This window comes from Strix uralensis, chromosome 3 (assembly GCF_047716275.1).
Source record: "Strix uralensis isolate ZFMK-TIS-50842 chromosome 3, bStrUra1, whole genome shotgun sequence".
Classification (NCBI taxonomy): Eukaryota; Metazoa; Chordata; class Aves; order Strigiformes; family Strigidae; genus Strix; species Strix uralensis.
In genome coordinates, this window is record NC_133974.1 from 44,785,351 (window position 1) to 44,791,542 (window position 6,192).

Genomic DNA, 6,192 nt, shown 5'->3' on the forward strand with positions numbered 1-6,192 from the left:
TGATGGTCAACAAATACCTAGCATAAACCTCAGGATTTCCTCATTTGAACTGATTGGTTTCAGACCGAATGGACCATACCAAAACCTGCTGATTATTGAGACATAAAGGACTGGTATGCTCCTCATTTCCTGATGATTCTCCCTGCTCCCAGCACACACACACACATAAACACTCACGTTGTGACTTGAATCCAGGCTGTGAATGATGTATACCAGAAGGAGCAATCAAATTCCTCTAAAACCATTCAAGTCACATTTTCATTGTTAGTTTGCGGCACAATACCCCTATGACCAATAACTCTGACTGCCATGAACACATGACAGTAATACAGTGAGATTGGTTCAAAATTAATTTATACTGGGCTACTTCAATTAGTCAGTGCAACGCTAGAACTAACAGGTGTTCCATACTGTAATGCAGTATTACAGAACAAGAGTATGACACAGCTACGTTGATTTTATCTTCACTACCTTTTCTATGGAGCACCACACTACATGCAGTATACAAGACCAAATGCAATTATGAGTCTTTAGAGTTAGCAGCTGGACATGGCAGAAAGTATTAGTGAGCTCTCTTGCCCTTAGGAGACCACCATGTGCAAGAAAATCAATTATTACGAAGTTTTGGATGGTTTCCCAGATACACTGAAAAAATTGATAAACACTTAAGAATTTTTCAACCAAAAGAGGACAGGTGGCAGAGAAAAGAGGAGACCTATTATGGTACTTATACCATATTTTATAGCAGTGCATCATCACAGCAGTGGCTTAACCCAAAATTATGGCATTATTCAATGTCTGCCACTGTATATAAATTCATCAATTCCAAGGTCAGGAACAACCTCTGTGAACACAGAGTCTTGACCCCCTGTTGAACACAAGATATAGGATATCCTGGATGCAGTCCGACCTGTTCAATAATCCCAGCTATAGAGTACCCAGTGTTAAATTTTGCAAATTTTTCCTTCTTGGAAAACATCTGTAGTTTTCTTCTTATCTGAGTTTATCTCATTTTTACATTTTACCCTCAGACTTTGCCAATAATTTTTAGTTTCAAACTTTTGCTTTTCATGTAAATCCCTTTAGATTGCAAACAAGTCACCTTTTAATCTTGGTAAACAATTAATTACTTGACAAATTTAACTAGATTAAATGAGATTAAGCTGCTAGAGTTATGCATTGTATGGGTTTATTTCCCAATAGGATAATCCCAAGGATTATCATGTAACTTCTCTAAACTATTCACGTGTCTGTAGCACCAGATGTGAGCATGGTACCCTAAAGCAGTAATATTCACAAGTGGCATAGGTACGTTGGTGATAAAAGGAAGACTAGCAAAAATGCAGGCCCTCTCTGGAACAAAGAGGGAGACCTGGTTACCTGGGACATGGAGAAGCCTGAGCTACTCAGTGACTTTTTTGCCTCAAGTCTTCACCAGCAAGTGCTCCAGCCACACCACCCAACACACAGAAGACAAAGGCAGGAACGGGGACAATGAAGAACCACCCACTGTAGGAGAAGATCAGGTCTGAGACTATCTAAGGAACCTGAAGGTGCACAAGTCCATGGGATCTGATGAGATGCAGCCTGAGAGCACTGGTGGATGAAATGGCTAAGCCACTATCTATCATATTTGAGAAGCTGTGGCAGTCTGGTGAAGATCCCATTAACCGGAAAAGGGGAAACATAACCCCCATTTTTATAAAAAGAAAAAAAGGAAGACCTGGGGAACTACAGGCCAGTTAGTCTCACCTCTGCACCCAGCAAAATCATGGAGCGGATCCTCCTGGAAACTATGCTACGGCACATGGAAAATAAGGAGGTGGTTGGTGACAGTCAACATGGCTTCACTAAGGGCAAATCTTGCCTGACAGATTTGGTGACCTTCTACAATGGCATTACAGCATTGGTGGATAAGGGAAGAAAAACTGATATCATCTACCTGGACTTGTGAAAAGCATTTGATAGTGTCCTGCATGACATCCTTGTCCCTACATTGGAGATACATGGATTTGATGGATGGACCACTTCGTGGATAAGGAATTGTCTGGACGGTCACACTCAAAGTTTTGTGGTCAACAGCTCAAGGTCCAAGTGGAGAAGGGTGGCAAGTGGTGTTCCACAGGGGTTGGTGTTGAGACTGGCGCTGTTTAACATCTTTGTTGGCAACATGGACAGTGGGATTGAGTGCACCCTCAGCAAGTTTGCCAAAGACACCAAGCCATGTGGTGTGGTTGACAGGCTGGAGGGAAGGGGTGCCATCCAGAGGGACCTTGACAGTCTTGAGAGGTGGGCCTGTGCAAACATCATGAAGTCCAATAAGGCCAAGTGCAAGCTCCTGAACATGGGCCAGGGCAATCCCAAGCACAAATACAGGCTGGGAGATGAGTGGATTAAGAGTAGATGTCAGGAGGAAGACTTGGGGGTGTTGGTTGACAAGAAGCTCAACATGGCCCAGCAATATGTGGTTGCAGCCCAGAAAGCCAACTGTATCCTGGGCTGCATCAAGAGAAGCATGACCAGCAGTTCAAGGGAGGTGATTCTCCTCCTCTGCTCTTGTTAGACCCCACCTGGAGTACTGTGTTCAACTCTGGGGCCCCCAACATAAGAAGGACATGGACCTGCTCAAGCAGCTCCAGAGGAGAGCAACGAAGATGATCAGGTGGCTGGAGCACCTCTCCTGTGAAGACAGTCTGAGAGAGTTGGGGTTGTTCAGCCGGGAGAAGAGAGGATTCTGGGGAGACCTTATAGCGGCCTTCCAGTACTTAAAGGGGGCCTACAGGAAGGCTGGAGAGGGACCCTTTCTCAGGGACTGTAGTGATAGGACAAGGGGTAATGGGTTTAAATTGAAAGAGGATAGTTTGAGATCAGATATTAGGAAGAAATTCTTTACTGTGAGGGCAGTGAGACACTGGAACAGGTTGCCCAGAGAAGCTGTGGATGCCCCCTCCCTGGAAGTGTCCAAGACCAGGTTGGACGAGGCTTTGAGCAACCTGGTCTAGTGGAAGGTGTCCCTGCCCATGGCAGAGGGGTTGGAACTAGATCTTTAAGGTCTCTTCAAACCCAAACCATTCTACAGTTCTATGATTCTATGATATAACTTCCTTTTTTCTATACAAATACTCTTAGCAATAACATTGCAGTTCATGCTCATCTGAGCTTTACATTCAAGGTTTCCCAGAATTCTTCCTACCAGGCAGAAGGAGGGGACCTAAGAGATGGGGGAGACTGGAAACAGATCCCTGCTCAAGAAGGCAGGAAAATCCCCTCCTGACCTTCCTCACCTTCCATGGTGCCCCTTCACAACAGATATGGGGCCCTGGAACTTGTGAATGAAGCAGAGAAGGATGAAGAAAATAAGTCAAATAAGGAGGAAGATGAAGGTCCACCAAGGCCGGGTCGCTCTAGACTGTGTCTTCAAAGCAATTCTAAAAAGAACCCCAGAAGGGTCATTGTAGTGGGTGACTCCATTCTGAGGGGTGTCGAAGGCCCAATACGCAGATCGAGCCAGCTTCATAGGGAAGTCTCCTGCCTTCCTGGGGCCCGGGCAAAGGACCTCACAGTGAAACTCCCCACTCTAGTGAGACCTAAGGACTACTACCTTCTCTTGGTTTGCAGGTAAGTAGTGATGATATTACCAGAAGAAGTCCTAAATCAATGAAGAGAGATTTCAGGGCCTTGGGGAAACTGGTTAAGGGGTCGAGGGCACAAATTGTGTTCTCCTCCATCCATTCAGTTGCGGGGATGGATGAAGAAGATTACAGGAGACCTCGACAGATGAACTTGAAGCTCCGAGAATTGTGTTACTGGCAGGGCTTTGAATTTTTCAATCACGGGCTAGTATACAGGATGCCACACCTTTTGGCATCAGATGGGATGCACCTGTCCCAGAGATGGAAAAGGATATTGGGACAGGAGTTAGCTGGGCTCATTCAGAGAGCTTTAAACTAGATTTGAAGGGGGAAGGGGACAAAACTGGAACTCCCAGACATAATCCCCAGGGTAGATTACCAGAGTTTGTGAGCTGTTCTGCGAGCAGCGACCCTCACCCTGCCATCTCAGTGGAGGCAAGGGATAGAGACATGCAGCACAACAAAGATGCAAGAGATATTGATGGATCAGTAACTGTGGTAACACCTGTGAAAGCTCAGGCTGGACTTAGGACCTCTAAATGCAAGAAGGTGCTGGGGATATCAGCCCATCTAAAATACATCTATATCAATGCACACAGCATGGGTAACAATCAGGAGGAGCTTGAAGCCATGATGCAACAGGAAAATTATGATGTAGTGGCTATCACAGAAACATGGTGGGATGTCTCCCATCTTGGAGTACATCAATTGATGGCTACAAGCTCTTTAGAAGGGATAGACAAGGAAGGAGAGGCAGTGGGGTGACGCTGTATGTTAGGGACTGTTATGATTGCTTTGAACACAAGTATAGTGAAGACAGGGTGGAGTGTCTCTGCATTAGAATCAGGGGGAAGACCAACAGGGCAGATGTCATAGTGGGAGTCTACTATAGGCCACCCAACCAGGACAGAGAAGTGGATGAAATGTTCTATAAGCACTTAGGAGACATCTCACGATCGCTTGCCCTTGTCCTTGTGGGAGACTTTAACTTCCCAGACATCTACTGGAAATACAACACAGCAGAGCGGGACCAGTCCCAGAGATTCCTGGAATGTGTGGGAGATAACTTCCTGACTCAGCTGGTGAGTGAACCAACCAGAGAAGATGCCCTGGTGAACCTCCTCTTTGTGAACAGAGAAAGACTGGTGCATGATGTGGCGGTTGGAGGCTGACTTGGGCACAGCCATCACAAAATGATATAGTTCTCTATTCCTAGAGAGGCCAGGAGAGGGGGCAGCAGAACTGCCATCCTGGACTTCCAAAGGGCTGACTTTGACTTGTTTAGTCACTGCTTGACAGAATCCCTTGGGAGATGGTCCTGAAGGCGCTAGGTGTCCAGGAAGGCTGGACACTCTTTAAGAAGGAAGTCTTAATGGCATAGGAACAGGCTGTCCTCAGGTACTGTAAGAGAAGCCAGCCCCACAGAAGACCACCCTGGCTAAACAGGGAGCTTTGGCTGCAACTCAGGGAGAAAAGGAGAGTTTACGGACTTTGGAAGAAGGGGCTAGCCACTCACAATGATTACAAAGACACTGTGAGGCTATACAGGGTGGAAATCAGGAGGTCTAAAGTCCAGCTAGAAATTAATCTGGCTTCAGCAGTCAAGGATAACAAGAAATGTTTCTATAAGTATGTCAACAGCAAAACAAAGACCAGGGAGAACCTCCATCCCCTGCTAAATGCAGGAGGATACATGGCAATGAGTGATGAGGAAAAGGCTGAGGTGCTTAATGCCTTCTTTGCCTCAGTCTTTAATAACAAGATTAGTTGTACTGAAGGAATCCAGCCTCCTCAGCCAGAAGACAGAGACTGGGAGAATGACCCCCCTGAAATCCAGGAGGAGATAGTCAGTGACCTACTGCATCACATAGACACACACAAGTCTATGGGACCGGATGGGATACACCTGAGGGTGCTGAAGGAGCTGGCTGGGGTGCTCGCCAAGCAGCTTTCCATCCTTTACCAGCAGTCCTGGCTGATCAAGGAGGTCCCGACAGATTGGAAATTGGCCAATGTGACGCCCATCTATAAGAAGGGTTGGAAGGATGATCTGGGAAATTACAGGCCTGTCAGCTTGACTTCGGTGCCCGGGAAGCTGATGAAGCAGCTCATCCTGAGTACCATCACACAACACATGTGGGACAACCAGATGATCAGGCCCAGTCAGCATGGGTTTACGAAAGGCAGGTCCTGCTTGACAAACCTGATCTCCTTCTACGATGTTGTCTACCTTGACTTTAGTAAGGCCTTTGACACCGTTTCCCACAGCATTCTCCTGGCCGCTCGTGGCTTGGATGGGCATACGTTTTGCTGGGTAAAAAACTGCCTGGATGGCCGGACCCAAAGAGTTGTGGTGAATGGAGTTAAATCCGGTTGGTGGCCAGTCACCAGTGGTGTCCTCCAGGGCTCGGTTTTGGGGCCACTCCTGTTTAACATCTTTATTGATGATCTAGACAAGGGGATCGAGTGCACCCTCAGTAAGTTTGCAGACGACACCAAGTTGGGTGGGAGTGTTGATCCGCTCGAGGGTAGGGAGGCTCTGCAGAGGGATCTGGACAGG